This window comes from Mytilus californianus, unplaced genomic scaffold (genome assembly GCF_021869535.1).
Source record: "Mytilus californianus isolate M0D057914Y unplaced genomic scaffold, xbMytCali1.0.p SCAF_23, whole genome shotgun sequence".
Classification (NCBI taxonomy): Eukaryota; Metazoa; Mollusca; class Bivalvia; order Mytilida; family Mytilidae; genus Mytilus; species Mytilus californianus.
Genome location: NW_026262672.1, coordinates 118,810 through 130,337, shown reverse-complemented (window position 1 = coordinate 130,337; position 11,528 = coordinate 118,810). Strand labels below are relative to the sequence as shown.

General features: G+C 33.8%; 1 long non-coding RNA gene across 1 annotated transcript; it reads left to right on the top strand.

The window, feature by feature from the left end:
- The first annotated feature begins 5,273 nt into the window (after positions 1-5,273).
- LOC127732295 (uncharacterized) lies at positions 5,274-11,263 on the top strand. Its single transcript, XR_007996162.1, has 3 exons — positions 5,274-5,682; positions 8,137-8,230; positions 10,725-11,263. It is a non-coding gene; the product is annotated as an uncharacterized LOC127732295 (long non-coding RNA).
- Positions 11,264-11,528: the final 265 nt, after the last annotated feature.

Here is an 11,528-nt window from a genome sequence, read left to right as displayed (position 1 = left end):
ATTGTAAACAAGTATCTTGACAAAGATATTTATCCACTCTCTTAAGCACCTGTTGTGTTCTGTTTTGAAATTCTTCGTAATAAAACTCTGATATTTCCTCTGACCTCCTACTGATAACGTCGTGTGTTGCATTAAGTATTCTCTGGACATCATCACCGATTTCCACTTCTGTATCGTGTGGAACATTCCCCCACTTACACGATGGTTCATGCAATAAACTTTCAATTCGCAATATTTTAAAGCACAATTCGGTTGTGAAGTTATCCAAATTTGGAAGTTTTTCCATCAAGAATATTTCACTTTCTGTGAACTCGCTAGGTATGTTATTCAGTTGATATTTCACTTGTAATCCTCTTGGACTTATACATTCTTTTAATATTTTTTGCATTACTTTCGGGAATAGTCCGTTGGCAATACTGCCTAGTCTTGCAAACCTGTCGTTAGATTCTGCAGACATTTATAGTTGCTGTGTTCGAACAATATACTGCAAAATTTATTTGAAAGAATTAAAGGCATGTGCTTTTTACCTTCAAAAACAATGAATACATGGTTAATTTGGTATTTCAAATAATACAATTAATATTAAAATAATAATAAACCATGCGTTTTTCAATTGATATTTATAAAAAAAAAAAAAAAAAAAAAAAAAACACGTGTCGAAAATGACATAATTTTTACTTGTTTCTACTGTTTCTAATTTTTATCAACAACCTTTGTCCTACAATATGCTATGACCTGTATATAATTTTATACAATATCATTGTGACAAACGATATACAATTGGGTGCAGACCAAGCATTACATTAAAGTAAACGCACGTTAACGCCGCGTGCACATATTTCGTTAGTTAACTTCAATTTTCGCGTTTACTAGTAAACGCGCGTTTACTATAGTTACGTTAACGCGGTCAAAGTGGAAATTTCTAATGTATACCCGAGTAAACGCGCGTTTACTCTGTGTCTGTTTAGATCAGTAGTAAACGGGCGTTTACTTCAGATTTCACAAGTTTTTTTACGTGCACTTAAAAGTAAACCCCGTTTACTTTTCGCATTAACTGATTGTGTAAATTATGAAATAAACTTCCTGTACATTTGTACATTTATTTTATTTTGTTTAAAACGACTTTTATTTTAATATTTGACGTATATGCATGTTAAGAACCCTTGCAACAACTCTTTGGGGGGTCCGTAGGTGACCTTTTGCAAGGCTAAATTTCTATCCCTATCCAATATTCCCTCATGTCCCGTGGCAGTCTAAATTTCACCGACCTTTACCCCGGACGCCCCTATTACAGAACCTACCTATTGTATTTATGTAATTTGTTCTCGTCCTGAATATGCATGAAATTTTTGCCACTGGACGTTAAGCAACCAACAATCAACCAACAATCAATAATTTTAAAATGTTAAAATTTAAAAATGATTATTTGAAGAAAAATTGTAAGCCTAGTATCTACGATGAGTGTATTGTTTAAGATAGTCTATCTAGTGTTTTATATTTCGGTATGGATTCCTTTAATTTGGTAATAAGAAAAATCGAATATGTCAAGAATATATATACTTGATTTGGGTTCATTTGCCTAATTCCATTTAAATGAATGATTTGTATTGCGGAAAATGGTCAATAGAAAACTACTGAACCATTATCATTGAAAACGTTAAAAGTATGAATATGTTATATTCCATCAGGTTCTTTACGCATGTTACATATCCAATTATCTAGGATAACGTTTTAAATGTTCTGCATAGCAAGAAACATATGTTGGCCATGATTTTTTAATGATAAATTTAGATCGTTATTTTCATTTTGTGTCATACTTGCTTCATTTAAGTCTGCAACAAAATATAAATGGCTTTATAGTTATGTTTTCTTCATACATTATTTCTGTATACATTCGTTTTTCTAATGACCTTAGAAAGAAAATTCGAGGAGCGCTGACCCCCTTACCCCCAAGGGTGACTCGGGAATAGAATTATGGTCCCCATTGGTCTTCCTCCGACCGGCAGTAAAATCCTCATCAAAGTTGGGCGTCCGTTTGGCTGTGCGGGATGTACAAAGCTGCAGCCATGTCCGGTCAGAATGGAGAGGTTAAATCCGATGCCTCGTGTAGAGAGAGTGCGACGCTCTTTGCACGTTATGAACCCTTGCAACAACTCTTTGAGGGGTGCGTAGGTGACCTGTCGAAGGCTAAATTTCTGTCCCTATCCAATATACCCTCATTCCCCATGGCAGTCTATATTTCTCCGACCATAATCCCGGACGCCTGTGTTATAGAACCTACCTATTGTATTTATTGTTAATTTGTTCTGGTCCTGAATATGCATGAAATATTTGCCACTGGACGTTAAGCAACCAACAATCAATCGAGAGGCGCTGCCTTAATTTTGCAGCAGTTTTTTATATTTCTTTTCCTATTTACGTATCCCAAAAGGTTCGTGCAATAACTATTAAGAATAGCAAGACAATATGTCAATAAACTAAGAATAAAGTAAAAAATGATCTTATAAGACTAGAAGCAGTAAACATTAAAATGAAATTGAGAATGAAAACGGGTAAGTGTCAGAGAAACAATAACCTGACCAAAGAGCAGAAAACAGCCCAACACCACAACTGGGTCTTTAACACAGCTGGCCCCTAAACAAAAAATGTATAATAGTTCAGCGAAAATTGACGTCACACTTAACTCCGAAACATATAAATGAACCATCATTAAAAAAAAACATAAAAGACTTACAAAGGCCAGATGTTCCTGACTTTGGACAGGTGCACAAATGCAGCGGGGTTAAACATGTTTTTGAGATCTCAACTCTCCCCCTATATCACTAGCTTATTTAGAATAAACTAACACACATCAATACGCACAGTAAAACTCCGTTTAAAATAAGTCTGAGTCCGATGTTAGAATAGGTAACAGAAAAAACTAAGCAAAATGACAATGATCAACATATTAAATTAACAAAGGACTACTATCAGTTCCTGACATGCCAGCTCCAGACCTCAATTAAACATTGTGAAATATTTTTGATGTATTTAAAAAAACTCACTTACTGTCTGAAGTATTATTCCGTTTTGTAATCGTTCACATCGATTTGATCAGTGAATATAATAACCCAAATATGTCAAAAATAAAACTAATAGTTATCAAAGGTACCAGGCTTATAATTTTATACGCCAGACGCGCGTTTCGTCTACAAAAGACTCGTCAGTGACGCTCAGATCAAAAAAGTTTGAAAGCCAAAACAAGTACAAATTTGAAGAGCATTGAGGACCAAATATTCCAAACAGTTGTGCCAAATACGGCTAAGGTAATCTATGCCTGGGATAAGACAATCCTTAGTATTTCGAATAATTCATACTTTTGCAAACAGTAAATTTATAAAAATGACCATATAATTGATATTCATGTCAACACCGAAGTGCTGACTACTGGGCTGGTGATAACCTCGGGGACGAAACGTCTTACACACATTAATACATGGAAATCGAATTATTACTCAATAACAATTAGCTGTGATTGGTTGCTCAATGGTGCGGCTAACATTCCTTTGGCTTGTATTAGTTATATAAAAAATACATATTTCTCTATTTTCGCCATTTTGAAGTTATAAAGGCCAAACTACTTACACTGTAGAAATTAAGATCACATGATCGATAAAGAGAATGTTGGTAACCAACTAAGTAAATTCTTCAGACCAGGTTTTAATCTATTACTAAATACCCATATCAATTACCACTTCTAAACTTAAATTGTATCTATTTGTTTGAAGTGTGTTATAAAGTATACAAAAGAAGAAAGAAGTATTTTTTTAACCGTAAACTAAAACGAACCTAAAATGTAAAAGACCATTAGAAATTAATCTTGTCTTTTTAAATCGAAATTTACATATATCAATCCATCTACATAATGGAGAAGACATCATTATACATGCAGCTGAAGGAATGGTATAAAATGATCAAGTGAAAAAATGTAGTTTACAAAACATAATATGGAAATCGAATTATTAATCAACAACAATAGTTTTGATTGGTTGCACAATAGTGTGGCTAAGATTCCTTTGGCTTGAATTAGTTTTACTATTTAGAAGACGTCAGGCAGGGGAGAAGAAATTATAAACACGATATGTATTTGAGACTCGAATAATATGATCAGTATTGCTTGATTAGCATTGATAGTCAAAATCATTTCGATGATTATTATGCATTCCCTTTGCATAATCTTCATTACACGATTAAAATTGAGAATGGAAATGGGGAATATGTCAAAGAGCAGACAACAGCCGAAAGCCACCAATGGGTCTTCAATGCAGCGAGAAAATCCCGCACCCGGAGGTGGTCCTCAGCTGTCCACTGAATAAAATTGTGTGCTAGTTCAGTCAAAATGGACGTCACACTAAACTCCAAAACATATAAATGAACTAAATTAAAAAAACATACAAGACTAACAAAGGCCAGAGGCTCCTGACTAAGGACAGGCGCAAAAATGCGGCGGGGTTAAACATGTTTTGTGAGATCTAAACCCTCCCCCTATACCTCTAGTCAATGTAGAAAAAAGAAACACATAGCAATACGCACAGTAAAACTCAGTTTAAAAGAAGTCCGAGTCCGATGTCATAATAGGTAACAAAAGAAACTAAGCAAAATGACAATGATACATAAATGAACAAAGGATTTCTAGCAGTTACTGACATGCCAGCTCCAAACCTCAATCAAACTGATTGAAAGATTATGTCATATGAAAATCAAGTACAATCCCTTTAGTATCATACTATTATAAAATATATGAGAAGAACATAACCCGTATCATGCCAACAACTGGTTTTAGAATAAATTTGTTTATTTCTGATGCAAAGACCCTATGAGTGAATCAATATTAATACCAAAATATGCAATCCTTAATGACTTGACAACAGTATCGTAACTATATCCTTTCCGAATAAGTCTGTTTAAAGGTTTGGTTGACTTTTGAGGTAAATGCCGACATTTTTGTGCTTTGTAAAGAATATTACCATAAAATATTGGATGTGAAATACCTGAACGTATAAGATGTCTGCATGTTGATTTATATTTACGAATGATGTCCTTGTACTGATGATAAAATTTAGTAAATGTTTTGACTAGTTTGTTTTCTCATTATTTCTTAAGTATGATGTGTATATCATATCACCTGTAATTGATAATATACGAAATGAAATATGATAGCTCTGTTCACTGTTGCTTTACTCGATGCTGACCGAACATTCATTTGTTAAACAAAGAAAGTACAACATACGCAGCGATGTTAAGGCAATTTCGATAAGATTTTGTCAGGGGCAGATAACCCCGTAAGGACCTCATTATGTATTCATATATTCATTAATGGCGAAAAATCCGTAAGCAGCGTCTATCGATGAAACTGTATGAAATCAAATTACATACATGCCTGTCAACTAAAAACAGGTATTCATATGATGTAATTTGTGTATCGAAACACGAATATTGTATGTTTGTGCTATAATTATTATGGCAAACAGTTGCAATAGCTGTTTTTCTTGACGAGATTGTCGGCTTTTGGACCCCGCCTCGTTTTGCAGATTAACCAATCAGTGAACGATCGCCGTCAAAAAGATGTTTGTAGTTTGCAGAATGGAAAGAACCTTGCAGCGAAAATTATTTTCACTCCTACGTGAAAATCTAACCAGAAAAGTAAGTGTAAGCCACCAAATATGTATTATTTATGAAACATACGTTGCTTGTTTTGTTAATCATTCGCTTCAGAAAGCGAAAAACTGCATACTATTAGATAAAAGCGAGTTCAGTGTTGGCAAGTATGATATACACGTGGTCAAAACGAAACTAGACTGCAACAAATATATGAAATTTGAATAATTTATCGATTCCCGTCAATAAATGAACAGAATATCGAATGAAACAAGTTTCCTGCATTATACCAAGAGCCAATTCTCAACATTTACCCTTAAATTCGTTTCAAACTTTCGTTTCGAAGCCGAAGGTATCCTGCCATTCCTGGTTGGGTACATTTGCTCCACCGTTCACTTCTCTCCGGAACCCACGTTGCTGGACTAGAGCCATGATCTCTACCTTGAAAGCATCGAGCTCTTAAAGGAGCCCTAAACACGTAATCTGGAGCTCGACCACATATGGTGTACCCCCCCACCAACCTCTACTCTCACCATAAAATCAGAAAAAAGTCCCGCTTGAAATAAAGTTGCTTATTCTGTGACAACAGACCAGAGTGTGGAGGCACGAAAGTACGCAAATCACATTATCAATTTATAAATGGAGAAGGCCACAGCTCTTAAGGAACCAATAGATTAAGGGGGGTCTCATACTTATTGCTCTGAATGTTAGTCTAGTACAAGCCGCTGAGACAAAAAAAATTACAACACATACAAGTCATGCAAGTGTTATGGACCAACAATCGTAACAGTTAAAACAAACCAGACACCATGAACACAAATTAAACAAAAATAATCATAAATGAAATATCAGTTATCACACATACTTGAAAGAAGCATATTTTTATTTGGAGCTCCGCCTAAGAATCATTGCTGGTGAATCATTCAGACAATATCTCTAAACAGCTTTCACCAATCTTCATGAAACTTTGGTGAATTGTTTGAATTTATTGACAAAAGTTTTCTTTCCATTTCTATTAGGTATTTTTGATATCTGGTTTTTGAGTATTCATAATTATTTATTCTTAATAAAGGGTCGAAATTATGGCGTTTTTCGGACAATGACTCAAAAACGCTTAAACAAATTTTCATGAAACTTTGCTTAAATGTAACGTAAGCTCCCTTAAGATTTTTTTATATATTTTAGATTTTACTTATTCCAGTTATGGGATTTTGTTCATAAAAATTTTCATGAATTGTGCCACTGTGCGCAAGTTTTTTTTTATCTTGTATACCCCCACTTTTAGTCTTTAAAAAAGTGGGGGTACAAATGTACTGTTTTACTTCTGTCTTTACATCCTAAAGTCAGTCGGTCCGTCCGTCCCATGCATATTTTGTGTCGCATCTTTCTCAGGAACATTACAGGGATTTCTGAAATTTCAGGTTTTAGAGTTTATATGAGTCAGCTATACCGTGTCATGCTTTTTCAGATTCATCACTCAACAACTTCCTGTTTACCTTATACTTTAAGGGTATGGGGATATAATAAGTGAGCAGTAAATCAAAGATTCACTTGTTTTTTATACGCCCGTTTACGGGACGTATTATGGTATACCTTTGTCCGTCAGTCTGTACGTCCGTTTGTCCTTCGTCAATGTCGGACATTAACTCAAAAACGCTTTAACCAATTTGCATAAAACTTTGATGAATTGTTTATACCTATTGACGTGAGCTCTCATTTGGTTTTTTTAATTTTAGATTTAACGTTTCCGAGTTATTGGGTTATATTCGTTAAAAAAAGGGGGATTTTCCAGTTTTCGGACAATAACTCAAGAATGCTTTCACCAACTTGCAAGAAGTTGTGGTGAATTGTTTATATCTATTGACATGAGCTCCCTTTTGATTATTATAAATTTTAGATTTTATGTTTCTGAGTTACAGGTTTTTATTCATATAAAAATGGTGGATTTTCCAGTTTTCGGACAAAAACTCAAAAATGCTTTCAGCAGTTCTTATGAAACTTTGGTGAATTGTTTATATCTATTGATGTAAGCTCCCTTTTGAGTTTTATAAATTTTACATTTTACATTTCTGAGTAATGGTGTTTTATTCATTAAAAAAGGGGGGATTTCCCAGTTTTCGGGGAATAACTCAAAAATGAGGGGGGGGGGGGGGTGGCTATTTTGAGCAGTGAGTGCTCTCAGCATTTCTAGTTAATCATCATGATCATAAAAATTAATTTAAGACATAAAGACGAGCTAAAATGACAACACGCGTATCATGTGTTCATGGCACAGCTCTTTATTTGCATAGGATGAAGCAATTCCAGAAATCTGAGAAAAAATAGGCATTATATCGACATGTGTATGAATAAAATTCTGATATCAAATAAGGGTTGTGTGGCAGACGTAATTTCTTTATTCAAGAAATTATATGAATCATTATACACATGTTTATGCTCCTTATTTTAATAAAAGTATCTATTTGTAATTTAATAACTACTTTCTCTTTTTTTTTTTAGCTCACCTGTCAATTACAAGATACAGTATGCCATTCCAGCTTTTATAAATATAAAGTAATGGTTTGAATTTGGAGAGCTTTATTATTATAGACAGGTAAATTGTTTTATCCTGCAATTAGCACACTATTGTACAATGAGGCAACTCTCCTCAAGAGTCCAAATGATGCAGAAATTAACAACTTTAGGTCACCTTATGGCCTTCAACAATGAGCAAAGCCCATAGTCCATTATATAAAAGGCCCTGAGGTGACATATGTAAAACATTTCAAAGGAGAAAACTAACGGCCTAATTAATGTAAAAAAAAATGAATGAAAAAACAAATATGTAACACAGCAACAAATGACAACCGCTGAATTACAGACACATACATACAGAATGTGGCGGGGTTAAACATGTTAGAGAGCCTGGCTTTCTTCCTGTTTTATAATTTGTGCAAATAAATTTCTGTTTTCTTGCATTGTAAGAATATTGTATGATGTAAATTCAGAAATTATTGCCATATTTTTATAAGGCAACTTTGAATATCGCAATTATAAGAATTCATAATCTGAAATCTATACATATAAGTAACTGTACAAGTATGTAGATTTTTCTGAAATCACAATTATTAATCTCACTTTTTTGTCCATTTTTCAAAATTTGCATTAATAAATGTACCCAATAATCATGATAATTTTTATTCGACTGCAGCCGTATATTGGTATGACATTGGCGTCGTTGTCGTCAGAAGACACATTTGTTTTCGCACTCATACTTAAGTTGAAGTGAATGGATCTCTATGAAATTTTACCATAAGGTTCAATACCACAAAAGGAAGGTTGGGATTGATTTTGGGGGTTATGGTACCAACAGTTAAGGAATTAGGGGCCAAAAACAAGCATTTTTGTAACTTCCAGACATAACTTGTGTGTTAGTGTATGGATCTCTCTGACATTGTACCACAAGGTTCCATATCACAAAGGGAATGCTGGGATTGATTTTGGGGGTTATGGTACCAACAGTTAAGGAATTAGGGGCCAAAAATAAGCATTTTTCTAGTTTCCTGACAATAACTTGTGTTCAAGTGTATGAATCTCTCTGAAATTGTACTGCAAAGTACCATACCACAAAGGGAAGGCTTGGATTGATTTTGGGGGTAATTGCCTCAAAATTTTAGGAATTAGGGGCCAAAAAAGGGGCAAAAAACAAGCATTTTTCTAGTTTCATGACAATAACTTGTGTGTAAGTGTATGGATCTTTCTGAAATTGTACTACAAGGTTCCATATCAGAAAGGTACAGCTGGAATTGAGTTTGGGGGTAATTGCCCAAAACGTTTAGGAATAAGGGGCCAAAAATAAGCATTTTTCTAGTTTCCAGACAATAACTTGTGTTCAAGTGTATGGATCTCTCTGAAATTGTACTGCAAGGTACCATACCACAAAGGGAAGGCTGGGATTGATTTTGGGGGTAATTGCCTCAAAATTTTAGGAATTAGGGGCAAAAAAGGGGCAAAAAAGAAGCATTTTTCTAGTTTCAGGACATAACTTGTGTGTAAGTGTATGGATCTTTCTGAAATTGTACTACAAGGTTCCATATCACAAAGGAAAAGCTGGAATTGAGTTTAGGGGTAATTGCCCTAAATGTTTAGGAATTTGGGGCCAAAATACAAGCATTTTTCTAGTTTCCAGACAATAACTTGTGTTCAAGTGTATGGATCTCTCTGAAATTGTACTGCATTGTACCATACCACAAAGGGAAGGCTGGGATTGAGTTTAGGGGTGATGAAACATAAGGGGGTTCAAAAAATTGGGGGGGGGGGGGGGGGGGGGGGGTGTTTCCTTTTTTTCTTCAAAATTTTCCATTTTGAATTGGTTATTTCTGATTTATATATAAAAGCAAATAATAATGATATGGTTTGAATAGGTAAATTAAAAAAAATTAAGTTCTTAGACCACATTCATTCTGTGTCAGAAACCTATGCTGTGTCAAATATTTAATCACAATCCAAATTCAGTGCTGTATCAAGCTTGAATGTTGTGTCCATACTTGCCCCAACTGTTCAGGGATTCGACCTCTGCGGTCATATCAAGCTGCGCCCACATAGCATTTTATTTAATTTAATGAAGTATCTGTACCAACAATAAAATTCATTTACACAGACATGACAGATATTAATACAATAATATACTGAACTTGCTAGCTAAAATTTCTTAGCTGTGGATTACTGATATTGATATTGAAGTATTCCTGTCATCATGGTCATAGTTTACATTTGGAAAAGGAGATACAAAACAATATCGTTAAACATAATACATAAGTTTAAATATTTATTACATAATACATCTTATAGGCACATCTGGGTTTTTCATTTAATTTTAAAGTTTTATAAAAGTAGTGCACCTTATTAAAATGTGTGTGGAAAATTAAATTCTTGTTCAAATGTTGAATGAAGACATTATAAAATAAGGACATGGGAATTATTAATTTATTTTGTTAGCATTTTAACAGTAAATTCTTGAAGAAGTATGTTTGCACTAACTTTTGATTACTTTTCACATGTTGAAAATTTCATTTAATATATATCATATTTGCATTTTCATATTTCAGGGATGATGACCTGCAGTGAGACAGCAGTAGAAAGTTACTTATAACTCATCATGGCCATTATGGAAGATCTGATTAAAATTTGTTTAGAAAGCCACCAAATATGTCCATGAAAAGTAGAAAAAAGACAGCAATTCTACATAATGTACTAAGCAGAAGCATTGACCGTTTCAAGACCAAATGAATTGGAATTTAGTGTTTTGATGCTGAGAGACAGAGGAATATTAACTGGACAATTTAGCTTCTTTTTCATCATCATTGAAGTTGATGTTTACCATCTTAAAGAGCTTTAACCTCAGTTAAAATGAATTCTAAATATAGGCAGTTTGGAGATTTGTGAATTTTCTTACAATTGGAGTTTCAAAAAAGGATTTCATTTAAAAAAAAATGTATTTCACTGATGTAATTTGTCGTCTCTTTCATGAAATATTTGAAAAATCTGCAATATCTAACCAAGTGAGAGATCTACAGATCATTTGCAGATAGACATATATGATATTCAGTTGAACTGTAAAGAAGGAAATATTCATTTATAAGACTTATATGAGTGTTTTGTTATTTTTATGGCAAGTACAGGGAAAAGATAAAGTAATTTGATTTAAACATTAATCCTACCTACAGATATACACGAGATATACATGTAGGCATACAATTCACTGATGCACGACAAATGGAGTTACATGTAATTTTAGAACTAAGAATATGACATACATGTATGATTGCCAATGAAACAACTCTCCATCAGAGAACAAATAGTCATATATTGTCCACCAGAGAACAAGAAAATCATATTTTATCATGATTTAT